We start from the raw sequence: 18166 nt of genomic DNA, 5'->3' as shown, positions 1-18166 counted from the left end.
CTGGCAAATTCCTATGAAAATTTTAAATGGACTATTGGTTTCATTGTCTTCACTCATTAAAATGATAAAGAAACTATTGTATATGCAGAGGCTAAATGTCATTTCATCTGAAATAATCTCCAGAAACAAATGTTTTACAACTGCAAAACTTTATATAATTCTTCTTTCCTTCAGTATTTAGGTTCGTTTTAGCCTCATCACATGAGCTAGGGAGAATATGTTTTGAGCCAAGAAAAGTCTGTACATTATTTGTCACATTTCAAATATCCACATAATGGACAATCATTTCGCCTCATTTTACATTGGACTCTACTTGATCTCTTTTCAATTGGCAGACATTAACATTTTTAGGCAGTAATTAATTCATCGCCAAGTAGTACAGTTAAAAATTAAATCTGGAAGGCTACATTTCATCAGAGACTCAAATTCATCGTACTGTGAGAGGCACACAGCATTTCAATTAGACTAGTAACAAATCAATTTTCTTCATCTAATAGAATGGAAAGACATTTTTGAAGGGTGCTACTATTGATGGCATCTAATGATCTGCACTGTAAACCTAGAGGCATATCATTTGTGTTTTGTCAAGAGGTCCTACAAGTCAAACTTCTCAGTTTATACTTTCAGTAACACAGATCTTTTTCCATTTTTGCGTACTAAAATTTTCCCTTTTTTATAGTTTGCAGAACCTTCTAAACTGGCACCTCTTTCCTACCAGAGCCTGGATAGCTCAGTCGGTAGAGCATCAGACTTTTAATATGAGGGTCCAGGGATCAAGTCCCTGTTCGGGCGAGATCTTTTTAAACAATACTATTGTGCGTTTAATAAACAGCTTTTCTAAGTAAAATATTACTTTCTGGGATGGCACAATGAGAGCATCAGAGCCTGGATAGCTCAGTCGGTAGAGCATCAGACTTTTAATCTGAGGGTCCAGGGTTCAAGTCCCTGTTCGGGCGAGATCCTTTTAAACAATACTGTTGTGCGTTTAATAAACAGCTTTTCCAAGTAAAATATTACTTTCTGGGATGGCACAATGAGAACATCAGAGCCTGGATAGCTCAGTCGGTAGAGCATCAGACTTTTAATCTGAGGGTCCAGGGTTCAAGTCCCTGTTCGGGCGTGTATATTTATGGTATCTAATGATCTGCAGCATAAGCTCAGATGCAGAAAAAAAATTTCATCAAGAGACTCTAAAAGCTAAACTTCTCTGTTTATTCTATCAATAATATTAATATTTTTCAGTTTTCAACAAAGAAAATTTTCTTTGGCATATCCTGGTTCAGGCGAGTATCTTTTTAAAAACAGATTGTTCTTTGTAAAATGGAGAACTTTGCAAAGTGGAAAATCACCCATTGAGGCAGGCATCTTTTAATTGTTGTTGCTTCATATACTCATTGTTCATTGAGTATCTGTACAGGCTGGCAAATTCCTATGAAAATTTTAAATGGACTATTGGTTTCATTGTCTTCACTCATTAAAATGATAAAGAAACTATTGTATATGCAGAGGCTAAATGTCATTTCATCTGAAATAATCTCCAGAAACAAATGTTTTACAACTGCAAAACTTTATATAATTCTTCTTTCCTTCAGTATTTAGGTTCGTTTTAGCCTCATCACATGAGCTAGGGAGAATATGTTTTGAGCCAAGAAAAGTCTGTACATTATTTGTCACATTTCAAATATCCACATAATGGACAATCATTTCGCCTCATTTTACATTGGACTCTACTTGATCTCTTTTCAATTGGCAGACATTAACATTTTTAGGCAGTAATTAATTCATCGCCAAGTAGTACAGTTAAAAATTAAATCTGGAAGGCTACATTTCATCAGAGACTCAAATTCATCGTACTGTGAGAGGCACACAGCATTTCAATTAGACTAGTAACAAATCAATTTTCTTCATCTAATAGAATGGAAAGACATTTTTGAAGGGTGCTACTATTGATGGCATCTAATGATCTGCACTGTAAACCTAGAGGCATATCATTTGTGTTTTGTCAAGAGGTCCTACAAGTCAAACTTCTCAGTTTATACTTTCAGTAACACAGATCTTTTTCCATTTTTGCGTACTAAAATTTTCCCTTTTTTATAGTTTGCAGAACCTTCTAAACTGGCACCTCTTTCCTACCAGAGCCTGGATAGCTCAGTCGGTAGAGCATCAGACTTTTAATATGAGGGTCCAGGGATCAAGTCCCTGTTCGGGCGAGATCTTTTTAAACAATACTATTGTGCGTTTAATAAACAGCTTTTCTAAGTAAAATATTACTTTCTGGGATGGCACAATGAGAGCATCAGAGCCTGGATAGCTCAGTCGGTAGAGCATCAGACTTTTAATCTGAGGGTCCAGGGTTCAAGTCCCTGTTCGGGCGAGATCCTTTTAAACAATACTGTTGTGCGTTTAATAAACAGCTTTTCCAAGTAAAATATTACTTTCTGGGATGGCACAATGAGAACATCAGAGCCTGGATAGCTCAGTCGGTAGAGCATCAGACTTTTAATCTGAGGGTCCAGGGTTCAAGTCCCTGTTCGGGCGTGTATATTTATGGTATCTAATGATCTGCAGCATAAGCTCAGATGCAGAAAAAAAATTTCATCAAGAGACTCTAAAAGCTAAACTTCTCTGTTTATTCTATCAATAATATTAATATTTTTCAGTTTTCAACAAAGAAAATTTTCTTTGGCATATCCTGGTTCAGGCGAGTATCTTTTTAAAAACAGATTGTTCTTTGTAAAATGGAGAACTTTGCAAAGTGGAAAATCACCCATTGAGGCAGGCATCTTTTAATTGTTGTTGCTTCATATACTCATTGTTCATTGAGTATCTGTACAGGCTGGCAAATTCCTATGAAAATTTTAAATGGACTATTGGTTTCATTGTCTTCACTCATTAAAATGATAAAGAAACTATTGAATATGCAGAGGCAAATGTCATTTCATCTGAAATAATCTCCAGAAACAAATGTTTTACAACTGCAAAACTTTATTTAATTCTTCTTTCCTTCAGTATTTAGGTTCGTTTTAGCCTCATCACATGAGCTAGGGAGAATATGTTTTGAGCCAAGAAAAGTCTGTACATTATTTGTCACATTTCAAATATCCACATAATGGACAATCATTTCGCCTCATTTTACATTGGACTCTACTTGATCTCTTTTCAATTGGCAGACATTAACATTTTTAGGCAGTAATTAATTCATCGCCAAGTAGTACAGTTAAAAATTAAATCTGGAAGGCTACATTTCATCAGAGACTCAAATTCATCGTACTGTGAGAGGCACACAGCATTTCAATTAGACTAGTAACAAATCAATTTTCTTCATCTATTAGAATGGAAAGACATTTTTGAAGGGTGATAATATTGATGGCATCTAATGATCTGCACTGTAAACCTAGAGGCATATCATTTGTGTTTTGTCAAGAGGTCCTACAAGTCAAACTTCTCAGTTTATACTTTCAGTAACACAGATCTTTTTCCATTTTTGCGTACTAAAATTTTCCCATTTTTATAGTTTGCAGAACCTTCTAAACTGGCATCACTTTCCTACTAGAGCCTGGATAGCTCAGTCGGTAGAGCATCAGACTTTTAATATGAGGGTCCAGGGTTCAAGTCCCTGTTCGGGCGAGATCTTTTTAAACAATACTATTGTGCGTTTAATAAACAGCTTTTCTAAGTAAAATATTACTTTCTGGGATGGCACAATGAGAGCATCAGAGCCTGGATAGCTCAGTCGGTAGAGCATCAGACTTTTAATCTGAGGGTCCAGGGTTCAAGTCCCTATTCGGGCAAGATCCTTTTAAACAATACTGTTGTGCGTTTAATAAACAGCTCTTCCAAGTAAAATATTACTTTCTGGGATGGCAAAATGAGAACATCAGAGCCTGGATAGCTCAGTCGGTAGAGCATCAGACTTTTAATCTGAGGGTCCAGAGTTCAAGTCCGTGTTCGGGTGTGTATATTTATGGTATCTAATGATCTGCAGCATAAGCTCAGATGCAGAAAAAAATATTTCATCAAGAGACTCTAAAAGCTAAACTTCTCTGTTTATTCTATCAATAATACAAATCTTTTTATGTTTTAAAAAAAAGAAAATTTTCTTTGGCATATCCTGGTTCAGGCGAGTATCTTTTTAAAAACAGATTGTTCTTTGTAAAATGGAGAACTTTGCAAAGTGGAAAATCACCCATTGAGGCAGGCATCTTTTAATTGTTGTTGCTTCATATACTCATTGTTCATTGAGTATCTGTACAGGCTGGCAAATTCCTATGAAAATTTTAAATGGACTATTGGTTTCATTGTCTTCACTCATTAAAATGATAAAGAAACTATTGTATATGCAGAGGCTAAATGTCATTTCATCTGAAATAATCTCCAGAAACAAATGTTTTACAACTGCAAAACTTTATATAATTCTTCTTTCCTTCAGTATTTAGGTTCGTTTTAGCCTCATCACATGAGCTAGGGAGAATATGTTTTGAGCCAAGAAAAGTCTGTACATTATTTGTCACATTTCAAATATCCACATAATGGACAATCATTTCGCCTCATTTTACATTGGACTCTACTTGATCTCTTTTCAATTGGCAGACATTAACATTTTTAGGCAGTAATTAATTCATCGCCAAGTAGTACAGTTAAAAATTAAATCTGGAAGGCTACATTTCATCAGAGACTCAAATTCATCGTACTGTGAGAGGCACACAGCATTTCAATTAGACTAGTAACAAATCAATTTTCTTCATCTAATAGAATGGAAAGACATTTTTGAAGGGTGCTACTATTGATGGCATCTAATGATCTGCACTGTAAACCTAGAGGCATATCATTTGTGTTTTGTCAAGAGGTCCTACAAGTCAAACTTCTCAGTTTATACTTTCAGTAACACAGATCTTTTTCCATTTTTGCGTACTAAAATTTTCCCTTTTTTATAGTTTGCAGAACCTTCTAAACTGGCACCACTTTCCTACCAGAGCCTGGATAGCTCAGTCGGTAGAGCATCAGACTTTTAATATGAGGGTCCAGGGATCAAGTCCCTGTTCAGGCGAGATCTTTTTTAACAATACTGTTGTGCGTTTAATAAACAGCTTTTCTAAGTAAAATATTACTTTCTGGGATGGCACAATGAGAGCATCAGAGCCTGGATAGCTCAGTCGGTAGAGCATCAGACTTTTAATCTGAGGGTCCAGGATTCAAGTCCCTGTTCGGGCGAGATCCTTTTAAACAATACTGTTGTGCGTTTAATAAACAGCTTTTCCAAGTAAAATATTACTTTCTGGGATGGCACAATGAGAACATCAGAGCCTGGATAGCTCAGTCGGTAGAGCATCAGACTTTTAATCTGAGGGTCCAGGGTTCAAGTCCCTGTTCGGGCGAGATCCTTTTAAACAATACTATTGTGCGTTTAATAAACAGCTTTTCTAAGTAAAATATTACTTTCTGGGATGGCACAATGAGAGCGTCAGAGCCTGGATAGCTCAGTCGGTAGAGCATCAGACTTTTAATCTGAGGGGCCAGGGTTCAAGTCCCTGTTCGGGCGAGATCTTTTTAAACAATACTATTGTGCGTTTAATAAACAGCTTTTCTAAGTAAAATATTACTTTCTGGGATGGCACAATGAGAGCATCAGAGCCTGGATAGCTCAGTCGGTAGAGCATCAGACTTTTAATCTGAGGGTCCAGGGTTCAAGTCCCTATTCGGGCAAGATCCTTTTAAACAATACTGTTGTGCGTTTAATAAACAGCTCTTCCAAGTAAAATATTACTTTCTGGGATGGCAAAATGAGAACATCAGAGCCTGGATAGCTCAGTCGGTAGAGCATCAGACTTTTAATCTGAGGGTCCAGAGTTCAAGTCCGTGTTCGGGTGTGTATATTTATGGTATCTAATGATCTGCAGCATAAGCTCAGATGCAGAAAAAAATATTTCATCAAGAGACTCTAAAAGCTAAACTTCTCTGTTTATTCTATCAATAATACAAATCTTTTTATGTTTTAAAAAAAAGAAAATTTTCTTTGGCATATCCTGGTTCAGGCGAGTATCTTTTTAAAAACAGATTGTTCTTTGTAAAATGGAGAACTTTGCAAAGTGGAAAATCACCCATTGAGGCAGGCATCTTTTAATTGTTGTTGCTTCATATACTCATTGTTCATTGAGTATCTGTACAGGCTGGCAAATTCCTATGAAAATTTTAAATGGACTATTGGTTTCATTGTCTTCACTCATTAAAATGATAAAGAAACTATTGTATATGCAGAGGCTAAATGTCATTTCATCTGAAATAATCTCCAGAAACAAATGTTTTACAACTGCAAAACTTTATATAATTCTTCTTTCCTTCAGTATTAAGGTTCGTTTTAGCCTCATCACATGAGCTAGGGAGAATATGTTTTGAGCCAAGAAAAGTCTGTACATTATTTGTCACATTTCAAATATCCACATAATGGACAATCATTTCGCCTCATTTTACATTGGACTCTACTTGATCTCTTTTCAATTGGCAGACATTAACATTTTTAGGCAGTAATTAATTCATCGCCAAGTAGTACAGTTAAAAATTAAATCTGGAAGGCTACATTTCATCAGAGACTCAAATTCATCGTACTGTGAGAGGCACACAGCATTTCAATTAGACTAGTAACAAATCAATTTTCTTCATCTAATAGAATGGAAAGACATTTTTGAAGGGTGCTACTATTGATGGCATCTAATGATCTGCACTGTAAACCTAGAGGCATATCATTTGTGTTTTGTCAAGAGGTCCTACAAGTCAAACTTCTCAGTTTATACTTTCAGTAACACAGATCTTTTTCCATTTTTGCGTACTAAAATTTTCCCTTTTTTATAGTTTGCAGAACCTTCTAAACTGGCACCACTTTCCTACCAGAGCCTGGATAGCTCAGTCGGTAGAGCATCAGACTTTTAATATGAGGGTCCAGGGATCAAGTCCCTGTTCGGGCGAGATCTTTTTAAACAATACTATTGTGCGTTTAATAAACAGCTTTTCTAAGTAATATATTACTTTCTGGGATGGCACAATGAGAGCATCAGAGCCTGGATAGCTCAGTCGGTAGAGCATCAGACTTTTAATCTGAGGGTCCAGGGTTCAAGTCCCTGTTCGGGCGAGATCCTTTTAAACAATACTGTTGTGCGTTTAATAAACAGCTTTTCCAAGTAAAATATTACTTTCTGGGATGGCACAATGAGAACATCAGAGCCTGGATAGCTCAGTCGGTAGAGCATCAGACTTTTAATCTGAGGGTCCAGGGTTCAAGTCCCTGTTCGGGCGTGTATATTTATGGTATCTAATGATCTGCAGCATAAGCTCAGATGCAGAAAAAAAATTTCATCAAGAGACTCTAAAAGCTAATCTTCTCTGTTTATTCTATCAATAATATTAATATTTTTCCGTTTTCAACAAAGAAAATTTTCTTTGGCATATCCTGGTTCAGGCGAGTATCTTTTTAAAAACAGATTGTTCTTTGTAAAATGGAGAACTTTGCAAAGTGGAAAATCACCCATTGAGGCAGGCATCTTATAATTGTTGTTGCTTCATATACTCATTGTTCATTGAGTATCTGTACAGGCTGGCAAATTCCTATGAAAATTTTAAATGGACTATTGGTTTCATTGTCTTCACTCATTAAAATGATAAAGAAACTATTGAATATGCAGAGGCAAATGTCATTTCATCTGAAATAATCTCCAGAAACAAATGTTTTACAACTGCAAAACTTTATTTAATTCTTCTTTCCTTCAGTATTTAGGTTCGTTTTAGCCTCATCACATGAGCTAGGGAGAATATGTTTTGAGCCAAGAAAAGTCTGTACATTATTTGTCACATTTCAAATATCCACATAATGGACAATCATTTCGCCTCATTTTACATTGGACTCTACTTGATCTCTTTTCAATTGGCAGACATTAACATTTTTAGGCAGTAATTAATTCATCGCCAAGTAGTACAGTTAAAAATTAAATCTGGAAGGCTACATTTCATCAGAGACTCAAATTCATCGTACTGTGAGAGGCACACAGCATTTCAATTAGACTAGTAACAAATCAATTTTCTTCATCTATTAGAATGGAAAGACATTTTTGAAGGGTGATAATATTGATGGCATCTAATGATCTGCACTGTAAACCTAGAGGCATATCATTTGTGTTATGTCAAGAGGTCCTACAAGTCAAACTTCTCAGTTTATACTTTCAGTAACATAGATCTTTTTCCATTTTTGCGTACTAAAATTTTCACTTTTTTATAGTTTGCAGAACCTTCTAAACTGGCACCACTTTCCTACCAGAGCCTTGATAGCTCAGTCGGTAGAGCATCAGACTTTTAATATGAGGGTCCAGGGATCAAGTCCCTGTTCGGGCGAGATCTTTTTAAACAATACTATTGTGCGTTTAATAAACAGCTTTTCTAAGTAAAATATTACTTTCTGGGATGGCACAATGAGAGCATCAGATCCTGGATAGCTCAGTCGGTAGAGCATCAGACTTTTAATCTGAGGGTCCAGAGTTCAAGTCCGTGTTCGGGTGTGTATATTTATGGTATCTAATGATCTGCAGCATAAGCTCAGATGCAGAAAAAAATATTTCATCAAGAGACTCTAAAAGCTAAACTTCTCTGTTTATTCTATCAATAATACAAATCTTTTTATGTTTTAAAAAAAGAAAATTTTCTTTGGCATATCCTGGTTCAGGCGAGTATCTTTTTAAAAACAGATTGTTCTTTGTAAAATGGAGAACTTTGCAAAGTGGAAAATCACCCATTGAGGCAGGCATCTTTTAATTGTTTTTGCTTCATATACTCATTGTTCATTGAGTATCTGTACAGGCTGGCAAATTCCTATGAAAATTTTAAATGGACTATTGGTTTCATTGTCTTCACTCATTAAAATGATAAAGAAACTATTGTATATGCAGAGGCTAAATGTCATTTCATCTGAAATAATCTCCAGAAACAAATGTTTTACAACTGCAAAACTTTATATAATTCTTCTTTCCTTCAGTATTTAGGTTCGTTTTAGCCTCATCACATGAGCTAGGGAGAATATGTTTTGAGCCAAGAAAAGTCTGTACATTATTTGTCACATTTCAAATATCCACATAATGGACAATCATTTCGCCTCATTTTACATTGGACTCTACTTGATCTCTTTTCAATTGGCAGACATTAACATTTTTAGGCAGTAATTAATTAATCGCCAAGTAGTACAGTTAAAAATTAAATCTGGAAGGCTACATTTCATCAGAGACTCAAATTCATCGTACTGTGAGAGGCACACAGCATTTCAATTAGACTAGTAACAAATCAATTTTCTTCATCTAATAGAATGGAAAGACATTTTTGAAGGGTGATAATATTGATGGCATCTAATGATCTGCACTGTAAACCTAGAGGCATATCATTTGTGTTTTGTCAAGAGGTCCTACAAGTCAAACTTCTCAGTTTATACTTTCAGTAACACAGATCTTTTTCCATTTTTGCGTACTAAAATTTTCCCTTTTTTATAGTTTGCAGAACCTTCTAAACTGGCACCACTTTCCTACCAGAGCCTGTATAGCTTAGTCGGTAGAGCATCAGACTTTTAATATGAGGGTCCAGGGATCAAGTCCCTGTTCGGGCGAGATCTTTTTAAACAATACTATTGTGCGTTTAATAAACAGCTCTTCCAAGTAAAATATTACTTTCTGGGATGGCAATATGAGAACATCAGAGCCTGGATAGCTCAGTCGGTAGAGCATCAGACTTTTAATCTGAGGGTCCAGAGTTCAAGTCCCTGTTCGGGCGAGATCCTTTTAAACAATACTGTTGTGCGTTTAATAAACAGCTTTTCCAAGTAAAATATTACTTTCTGGGATGGCACAATGAGAACATCAGAGCCTGGATAGCTCGGTCGGTAGAGCATCAGACTTTTAATCTGAGGGTCCAGGGTTCAAGTCCCTGTTCGGGCGTGTATATTTATGGTATCTAATGATCTGCAGCATAAGCTCAGATGCAGAAAAAAAATTTCATCAAGAGACTCTAAAAGCTAAACTTCTCTGTTTATTCTATCAATAATATTAATATTTTTCCGTTTTCAACAAAGAAAATTTTCTTTGGCATATCCTGGTTCAGGCGAGTATCTTTTTAAAAACAGATTGTTCTTTGTAAAATGGAGAACTTTGCAAAGTGGAAAATCACCCATTGAGGCAGGCATCTTTTAATTGTTGTTGCTTCATATACTCATTGTTCATTGAGTATCTGTACAGGCTGGCAAATTCCTATGAAAATTTTAAATGGACTATTGGTTTCATTGTCTTCACTCATTAAAATGATAAAGAAACTATTGAATATGCAGAGGCAAATGTCATTTCATCTGAAATAATCTCCAGAAACAAATGTTTTACAACTGCAAAACTTTATTTAATTCTTCTTTCCTTCAGTATTTAGGTTCGTTTTAGCCTCATCACATGAGCTAGGGAGAATATGTTTTGAGCCAAGAAAAGTCTGTACATTATTTGTCACATTTCAAATATCCACATAATGGACAATCATTTCGCCTCATTTTACATTGGACTCTACTTGATCTCTTTTCAATTGGCAGACATTAACATTTTTAGGCAGTAATTAATTCATCGCCAAGTAGTACAGTTAAAAATTAAATCTGGAAGGCTACATTTCATCAGAGACTCAAATTCATCGTACTGTGAGAGGCACACAGCATTTCAATTAGACTAGTAACAAATCAATTTTCTTCATCTATTAGAATGGAAAGACATTTTTTAAGGGTGATAATATTGATGGCATCTAATGATCTGCACTGTAAACCTAGAGGCATATCATTTGTGTTTTGTCAAGAGGTCCTACAAGTCAAACTTCTCAGTTTATACTTTCAGTAACACAGATCTTTTTCCATTTTTGCATACTAAAATTTTCAATTTTTTATAGTTTGCAGAACCTTCTAAACTGGCATCACTTTCCTACCAGAGCCTGGATAGCTCAGTCGGTAGAGCATCAGACTTTTAATATGAGGGTCCAGGGATCAAGTCCCTGTTCGGGCGAGATCTTTTTAAACAATACTATTGTGCGTTTAATAAACAGCTTTTCTAAGTAAAATATTACTTTCTGGGATGGCACAATGAGAGCATCAGAGCCTGGATAGCTCAGTCGGTAGAGCATCAAACTTTTAATCTGAGGGTCCAGGGTTCAAGTCCCTGTTCGGGCGAGATCCTTTTAAACAATACTGTTGTGCGTTTAATAAACAGCTTTTCCAAGTAAAATATTACTTTCTGGGATGGCACAATGAGAACATCAGAGCCTGGATAGCTCAGTCGGTAGAGCATCAGACTTTTAATCTGAGGGTCCAGGGTTCAAGTCCCTGTTCGAGCGTGTATATTTATGGTATCTAATGATCTGCAGCATAAGCTCAGATGCAGAAAAAAAATTTCATCAAGAGACTCTAAAAGCTAAACTTCTCTGTTTATTCTATCAATAATATTAATATTTTTCCGTTTTCAACAAAGAAAATTTTCTTTGGCATATCCTGGTTCAGGCGAGTATCTTTTTAAAAACTGATTGTTCTTTGTAAAATGGAGAACTTTGCAAAGTGGAAAATCACCCATTGAGGCAGGCATCTTTTAATTGTTGTTGCTTCATATACTCATTGTTCATTGAGTATCTGTACAGGCTGGCAAATTCCTATGAAAATTTTAAATGGACTATTGGTTTCATTGTCTTCACTCATTAAAATGATAAAGAAACTATTGAATATGCAGAGGCAAATGTCATTTCATCTGAAATAATCTCCAGAAACAAATGTTTTACAACTGCAAAACTTTATTTAATTCTTCTTTCCTTCAGTATTTAGGTTCGTTTTAGCCTCATCACATGAGCTAGGGAGAATATGTTTTGAGCCAAGAAAAGTCTGTACATTATTTGTCACATTTCAAATATCCACATAATGGACAATCATTTCGCCTCATTTTACATTGGACTCTACTTGATCTCTTTTCAATTGGCAGACATTAACATTTTTAGGCAGTAATTAATTCATCGCCAAGTAGTACAGTTAAAAATTAAATCTGGAATTCTACATTTCATCAGAGACTCAAATTCATCGTACTGTGAGAGGCACACAGCATTTCAATTAGACTAGTAACAAATCAATTTTCTTCATCTATTAGAATGGAAAGACATTTTTGAAGGGTGATAATATTGATGGCATCTAATGATCTGCACTGTAAACCTAGAGGCATATCATTTGTGTTTTGTCAAGAGGTCCTACAAGTCAAACTTCTCAGTTTATACTTTCAGTAACACAGATCTTTTTCCATTTTTGCGTACTAAAATTTTCCCATTTTTATAGTTTGCAGAACCTTCTAAACTGGCATCACTTTCCTACCAGAGCCTGGATAGCTCAGTCGGTAAAGCATCAGACTTTTAATATGAGGGTCCAGGGATCAAGTCCCTGTTCGGGCGAGATCTTTTTAAACAATACTATTGTGCGTTTAATAAACAGCTTTTCTAAGTAAAATATTACTTTCTGGGATGGCACAATGAGAGCATCAGAGCCTGGATAGCTCAGTCGGTAGAGCATCAGACTTTTAATCTGAGGGTCCAGGGTTCAAGTCCCTGTTCGGGCGAGATCCTTTTAAACAATACTGTTGTGAGTTTAATAAACAGCTTTTCCAAGTAAAATATTACTTTCTGGGATGGCACAATGAGAACATCAGAGCCTGGATAGCTCAGTCGGTAGAGCATCAGACTTTTAATCTGAGGGTCCAGGGTTCAAGTCCCTGTTCGGGCGTGTATATTTATGGTATCTAATGATCTGCAGCATAAGCTCAGATGCAGAAAAAAAATTTCATCAAGAGACTCTAAAAGCTAAACTTCTCTGTTTATTCTATCAATAATATTAATATTTTTCCGTTTTCAACAAAGAAAATTTTCTTTGGCATATCCTGGTTCAGGCGAGTATCTTTTTAAAAACTGATTGTTCTTTGTAAAATGGAGAACTTTGCAAAGTGGAAAATCACCCATTGAGGCAGGCATCTTTTAATTGTTGTTGCTTCATATACTCATTGTTCATTGAGTATCTGTACAGGCTGGCAAATTCCTATGAAAATTTTAAATGGACTATTGGTTTCATTGTCTTCACTCATTAAAATGATAAAGAAACTATTGAATATGCAGAGGCAAATGTCATTTCATCTGAAATAATCTCCAGAAACAAATGTTTTACAACTGCAAAACTTTATTTAATTCTTCTTTCCTTCAGTATTTAGGTTCGTTTTAGCCTCATCACATGAGCTAGGGAGAATATGTTTTGAGCCAAGAAAAGTCTGTACATTATTTGTCACATTTCAAATATCCACATAATGGACAATCATTTCGCCTCATTTTACATTGGACTCTACTTGATCTCTTTTCAATTGGCAGACATTAACATTTTTAGGCAGTAATTAATTCATCGCCAAGTAGTACAGTTAAAAATTAAATCTGGAATTCTACATTTCATCAGAGACTCAAATTCATCGTACTGTGAGAGGCACACAGCATTTCAATTAGACTAGTAACAAATCAATTTTCTTCATCTATTAGAATGGAAAGACATTTTTGAAGGGTGATAATATTGATGGCATCTAATGATCTGCACTGTAAACCTAGAGGCATATCATTTGTGTTTTGTCAAGAGGTCCTACAAGTCAAACTTCTCAGTTTATACTTTCAGTAACACAGATCTTTTTCCATTTTTGCGTACTAAAATTTTCCCATTTTTATAGTTTGCAGAACCTTCTAAACTGGCATCACTTTCCTACCAGAGCCTGGATAGCTCAGTCGGTAAAGCATCAGACTTTTAATATGAGGGTCCAGGGATCAAGTCCCTGTTCGGGCGAGATCTTTTTAAACAATACTATTGTGCGTTTAATAAACAGCTTTTCTAAGTAAAATATTACTTTCTGGGATGGCACAATGAGAGCATCAGAGCCTGGATAGCTCAGTCGGTAGAGCATCAGACTTTTAATCTGAGGGTCCAGGGTTCAAGTCCCTGTTCGGGCGAGATCCTTTTAAACAATACTGTTGTGCGTTTAATAAACAGCTTTTCCAAGTAAAATATTACTTTCTGGGATGGCACAATGAGAACATCAGAGGCTGGATAGCTCAGTCGGTAGAGCATCAGACTTTTAATCTGAGGGTCCAGGGTTCAAGTCCCTGTTCGGGCGTGTATATTTATGGTATCTAATGATCTGCAGCATAAGCTCAGATGCAGAAAAAAAATTTCATCAAGAGACTCTAAAAGCTAAACTTCTCTGTTTATTCTATCAATAATATTAATATTTTTCCGTTTTCAACAAAGAAAATTTTCTTTGGCATATCCTGGTTCAGGCGAGTATCTTTTTAAAAACAGATTGTTCTTTGTAAAATGGAGAACTTTGCAAAGTGGAAAATCACCCATTGAGGCAGGCATCTTTTAATTGTTGTTGCTTCATATACTCATTGTTCATTGAGTATCTGTACAGGCTGGCAAATTCCTATGAAAATTTTAAATGGACTATTGGTTTCATTGTCTTCACTCATTAAAATGATAAAGAAACTATTGAATATGCAGAGGCAAATGTCATTTCATCTGAAATAATCTCCAGAAACAAATGTTTTACAACTGCAAAACTTTATTTAATTCTTCTTTCCTTCAGTATTTAGGTTCGTTTTAGCCTCATCACATGAGCTAGGGAGAATATGTTTTGAGCCAAGAAAAGTCTGTACATTATTTGTCATATTTCAAATATCCACATAATGGACAATCATTTCGCCTCATTTTACATTGGACTCTACTTGATCTCTTTTCAATTGGCAGACATTAACATTTTTAGGCAGTAATTAATTCATCGCCAAGTAGTACAGTTAAAAATTAAATCTGGAATTCTACATTTCATCAGAGACTCAAATTCATCGTACTGTGAGAGGCACACAGCATTTCAATTAGACTAGTAACAAATCAATTTTCTTCATCTATTAGAATGGAAAGACATTTTTGAAGGGTGATAATATTGATGGCATCTAATGATCTGCACTGTAAACCTAGAGGCATATCATTTGTGTTTTGTCAAGAGGTCCTACAAGTCAAACTTCTCAGTTTATACTTTCAGTAACACAGATCTTTTTCCATTTTTGCGTACTAAAATTTTCCCATTTTTATAGTTTGCAGAACCTTCTAAACTGGCATCACTTTCCTACCAGAGCCTGGATAGCTCAGTCGGTAAAGCATCAGACTTTTAATATGAGGGTCCAGGGATCAAGTCCCTGTTCGGGCGAGATCTTTTTAAACAATACTATTGTGCGTTTAATAAACAGCTTTTCTAAGTAAAATATTACTTTCTGGGATGGCACAATGAGAGCATCAGAGCCTGGATAGCTCAGTCGGTAGAGCATCAGACTTTTAATCTGAGGGTCCAGGGTTCAAGTCCCTGTTCGGGCGAGATCCTTTTAAACAATACTGTTGTGCGTTTAATAAACAGCTTTTCCAAGTAAAATATTACTTTCTGGGATGGCACAATGAGAACATCAGAGGCTGGATAGCTCAGTCGGTAGAGCATCAGACTTTTAATCTGAGGGTCCAGGGTTCAAGTCCCTGTTCGGGCGTGTATATTTATGGTATCTAATGATCTGCAGCATAAGCTCAGATGCAGAAAAAAAATTTCATCAAGAGACTCTAAAAGCTAAACTTCTCTGTTTATTCTATCAATAATATTAATATTTTTCCGTTTTCAACAAAGAAAATTTTCTTTGGCATATCCTGGTTCAGGCGAGTATCTTTTTAAAAACAGATTGTTCTTTGTAAAATGGAGAACTTTGCAAAGTGGAAAATCACCCATTGAGGCAGGCATCTTTTAATTGTTGTTGCTTCATATACTCATTGTTCATTGAGTATCTGTACAGGCTGGCAAATTCCTATGAAAATTTTAAATGGACTATTGGTTTCATTGTCTTCACTCATTAAAATGATAAAGAAACTATTGAATATGCAGAGGCAAATGTCATTTCATCTGAAATAATCTCCAGAAACAAATGTTTTACAACTGCAAAACTTTATTTAATTCTTCTTTCCTTCAGTATTTAGGTTCGTTTTAGCCTCATCACATGAGCTAGGGAGAATATGTTTTGAGCCAAGAAAAGTCTGTACATTATTTGTCACATTTCAAATATCCACATAATGGACAATCATTTCGCCTCATTTTACATTGGACTCTACTTGATCTCTTTTCAATTGGCAGACATTAACATTTTTAGGCAGTAATTAATTCATCGCCAAGTAGTACAGTTAAAAATTAAATCTGGAAGGCTACATTTCATCAGAGACTCAAATTCATCGTACTGTGAGAGGCACACAGCATTTCAATTAGACTAGTAACAAATCAATTTTCTTCATCTATTAGAATGGAAAGACATTTTTGAAGGGTGATAATATTGATGGCATCTAATGATCTGCACTGTAAACCTAGAGGCATATCATTTGTGTTTTGTCAAGAGGTCCTACAAGTCAAACTTCTCAGTTTATACTTTCAGTAACACAGATCTTTTTCCATTTTTGCGTACTAAAATTTTCCCATTTTTATAGTTTGCAGAACCTTCTAAACTGGCATCACTTTCCTACCAGAGCCTGGATAGCTCAGTCGGTAGAGCATCAGACTTTTAATATGAGGGTCCAGGGATCAAGTTCCTGTTCGGGCGAGATCTTTTTAAACAATACTATTGTGCGTTTAATAAACAGCTTTTCTAAGTAAAATATTACTTTCTGTGATGGCACAATGAGAGCATCAGAGCCTGGATAGCTCAGTCGGTAGAGCATCAGACTTTTAATCTGAGGGTCCAGGGTTCAAGTCCCTGTTCGGGCGAGATCCTTTTAAACAATACTGTTGTGCGTTTAATAAACAGCTTTTCCAAGTAAAATATTACTTTCTGGGATGGCACAATGAGAACATCAGAGCCTGGATAGCTCAGTCGGTAGAGCATCAGACTTTTAATATGAGGGTCCAGGGATCAAGTCCCTGTTCGGGCGAGATCTTTTTAAACAATACTATTGTGCGTTTAATAAACAGCTTTTCTAAGTAAAATATTACTTTCTGTGATGGCACAATGAGAGCATCAGAGCCTGGATAGCTCAGTCGGTAGAGCATCAGACTTTTAATCTGAGGGTCCAGGGTTCAAGTCCCTGTTCGGGCGAGATCCTTTTAAACAATACTGTTGTGTGTTTAATAAACAGCTTTTCCAAGTAAAATATTACTTTCTGGGATGGCACAATGAGAACATCAGAGCCTGGATAGCTCAGTCGGTAGAGCATCAGACTTTTAATCTGAGGGTCCAGGGTTCAAGTCCCTGTTCGGGCGTGTATATTTATGGTATCTAATGATCTGCAGCATAAGCTCAGATGCAGAAAAAAAATTTCATCAAGAGACTCTAAAAGCTAAACTTCTCTGTTTATTCTATCAATAATATTAATATTTTTCCGTTTTCAACAAAGAAAATTTTCTTTGGCATATCCTGGTTCAGGCGAGTATCTTTTTAAAAACAGATTGTTCTTTGTAAAATGGAGAACTTTGCAAAGTGGAAAATCACCCATTGAGGCAGGCATCTTTTAATTGTTGTTGCTTCATATACTCATTGTTCATTGAGTATCTGTACAGGCTGGCAAATTCCTATGAAAATTTTAAATGGACTATTGGTTTCATTGTCTTCACTCATTAAAATGATAAAGAAACTATTGAATATGCAGAGGCAAATGTCATTTCATCTGAAATAATCTCCAGAAACAAATGTTTTACAACTGCAAAACTTTATTTAATTCTTCTTTCCTTCAGTATTTAGGTTCGTTTTAGCCTCATCACATGAGCTAGGGAGAATATGTTTTGAGCCAAGAAAAGTCTGTACATTATTTGTCACATTTCAAATATCCACATAATGGACAATCATTTCGCCTCATTTTACATTGGACTCTACTTGATCTCTTTTCAATTGGCAGACATTAACATTTTTAGGCAGTAATTAATTCATCGCCAAGTAGTACAGTTAAAAATTAAATCTGGAAGGCTACATTTCATCAGAGACTCAAATTCATCGTACTGTGAGAGGCACACAGCATTTCAATTAGACTAGTAACAAATCAATTTTCTTCATCTATTAG

At 35.7% G+C, this 18166-nt stretch overlaps 15 non-coding genes across 15 annotated transcripts; all 15 read left to right on the top strand.

Annotated features, from left to right (window-relative positions):
* The first annotated feature begins 883 nt into the window (after positions 1-883).
* TRNAK-UUU (transfer RNA lysine (anticodon UUU)) lies at positions 884-956 on the top strand. Its single transcript has one exon. It is a non-coding gene; the product is annotated as a tRNA-Lys (tRNA).
* Positions 957-1047: 91 nt separating this feature from the next.
* TRNAK-UUU (transfer RNA lysine (anticodon UUU)) lies at positions 1048-1120 on the top strand. Its single transcript has one exon. It is a non-coding gene; the product is annotated as a tRNA-Lys (tRNA).
* Positions 1121-2301: 1181 nt separating this feature from the next.
* TRNAK-UUU (transfer RNA lysine (anticodon UUU)) lies at positions 2302-2374 on the top strand. Its single transcript has one exon. It is a non-coding gene; the product is annotated as a tRNA-Lys (tRNA).
* Positions 2375-2465: 91 nt separating this feature from the next.
* TRNAK-UUU (transfer RNA lysine (anticodon UUU)) lies at positions 2466-2538 on the top strand. The gene has a single exon. It is a non-coding gene; the product is annotated as a tRNA-Lys (tRNA).
* A 2764-nt stretch (positions 2539-5302) lies between these two features.
* On the top strand, positions 5303-5375 carry TRNAK-UUU (transfer RNA lysine (anticodon UUU)). Its single transcript has one exon. It is a non-coding gene; the product is annotated as a tRNA-Lys (tRNA).
* A 91-nt stretch (positions 5376-5466) lies between these two features.
* TRNAK-UUU (transfer RNA lysine (anticodon UUU)) lies at positions 5467-5539 on the top strand. The gene has a single exon. It is a non-coding gene; the product is annotated as a tRNA-Lys (tRNA).
* Positions 5540-7050: 1511 nt separating this feature from the next.
* Positions 7051-7123, top strand: TRNAK-UUU (transfer RNA lysine (anticodon UUU)). The gene has a single exon. It is a non-coding gene; the product is annotated as a tRNA-Lys (tRNA).
* Positions 7124-7214: 91 nt separating this feature from the next.
* On the top strand, positions 7215-7287 carry TRNAK-UUU (transfer RNA lysine (anticodon UUU)). Its single transcript has one exon. It is a non-coding gene; the product is annotated as a tRNA-Lys (tRNA).
* A 5269-nt stretch (positions 7288-12556) lies between these two features.
* Positions 12557-12629, top strand: TRNAK-UUU (transfer RNA lysine (anticodon UUU)). The gene has a single exon. It is a non-coding gene; the product is annotated as a tRNA-Lys (tRNA).
* Positions 12630-12720: 91 nt separating this feature from the next.
* TRNAK-UUU (transfer RNA lysine (anticodon UUU)) lies at positions 12721-12793 on the top strand. The gene has a single exon. It is a non-coding gene; the product is annotated as a tRNA-Lys (tRNA).
* A 1180-nt stretch (positions 12794-13973) lies between these two features.
* TRNAK-UUU (transfer RNA lysine (anticodon UUU)) lies at positions 13974-14046 on the top strand. Its single transcript has one exon. It is a non-coding gene; the product is annotated as a tRNA-Lys (tRNA).
* A 1344-nt stretch (positions 14047-15390) lies between these two features.
* TRNAK-UUU (transfer RNA lysine (anticodon UUU)) lies at positions 15391-15463 on the top strand. The gene has a single exon. It is a non-coding gene; the product is annotated as a tRNA-Lys (tRNA).
* A 1344-nt stretch (positions 15464-16807) lies between these two features.
* On the top strand, positions 16808-16880 carry TRNAK-UUU (transfer RNA lysine (anticodon UUU)). The gene has a single exon. It is a non-coding gene; the product is annotated as a tRNA-Lys (tRNA).
* A 255-nt stretch (positions 16881-17135) lies between these two features.
* Positions 17136-17208, top strand: TRNAK-UUU (transfer RNA lysine (anticodon UUU)). The gene has a single exon. It is a non-coding gene; the product is annotated as a tRNA-Lys (tRNA).
* A 91-nt stretch (positions 17209-17299) lies between these two features.
* On the top strand, positions 17300-17372 carry TRNAK-UUU (transfer RNA lysine (anticodon UUU)). The gene has a single exon. It is a non-coding gene; the product is annotated as a tRNA-Lys (tRNA).
* Positions 17373-18166: the final 794 nt, after the last annotated feature.

This window comes from Crinia signifera, chromosome 1 (assembly GCF_055691185.1).
Source record: "Crinia signifera chromosome 1, ASM5569118v1, whole genome shotgun sequence".
NCBI lineage: Eukaryota > Metazoa > Chordata > Amphibia > Anura > Myobatrachidae > Crinia > Crinia signifera.
Note: the sequence above shows the minus strand (reverse complement) of the source record. Positions and strands in the feature narration are given on the sequence as shown.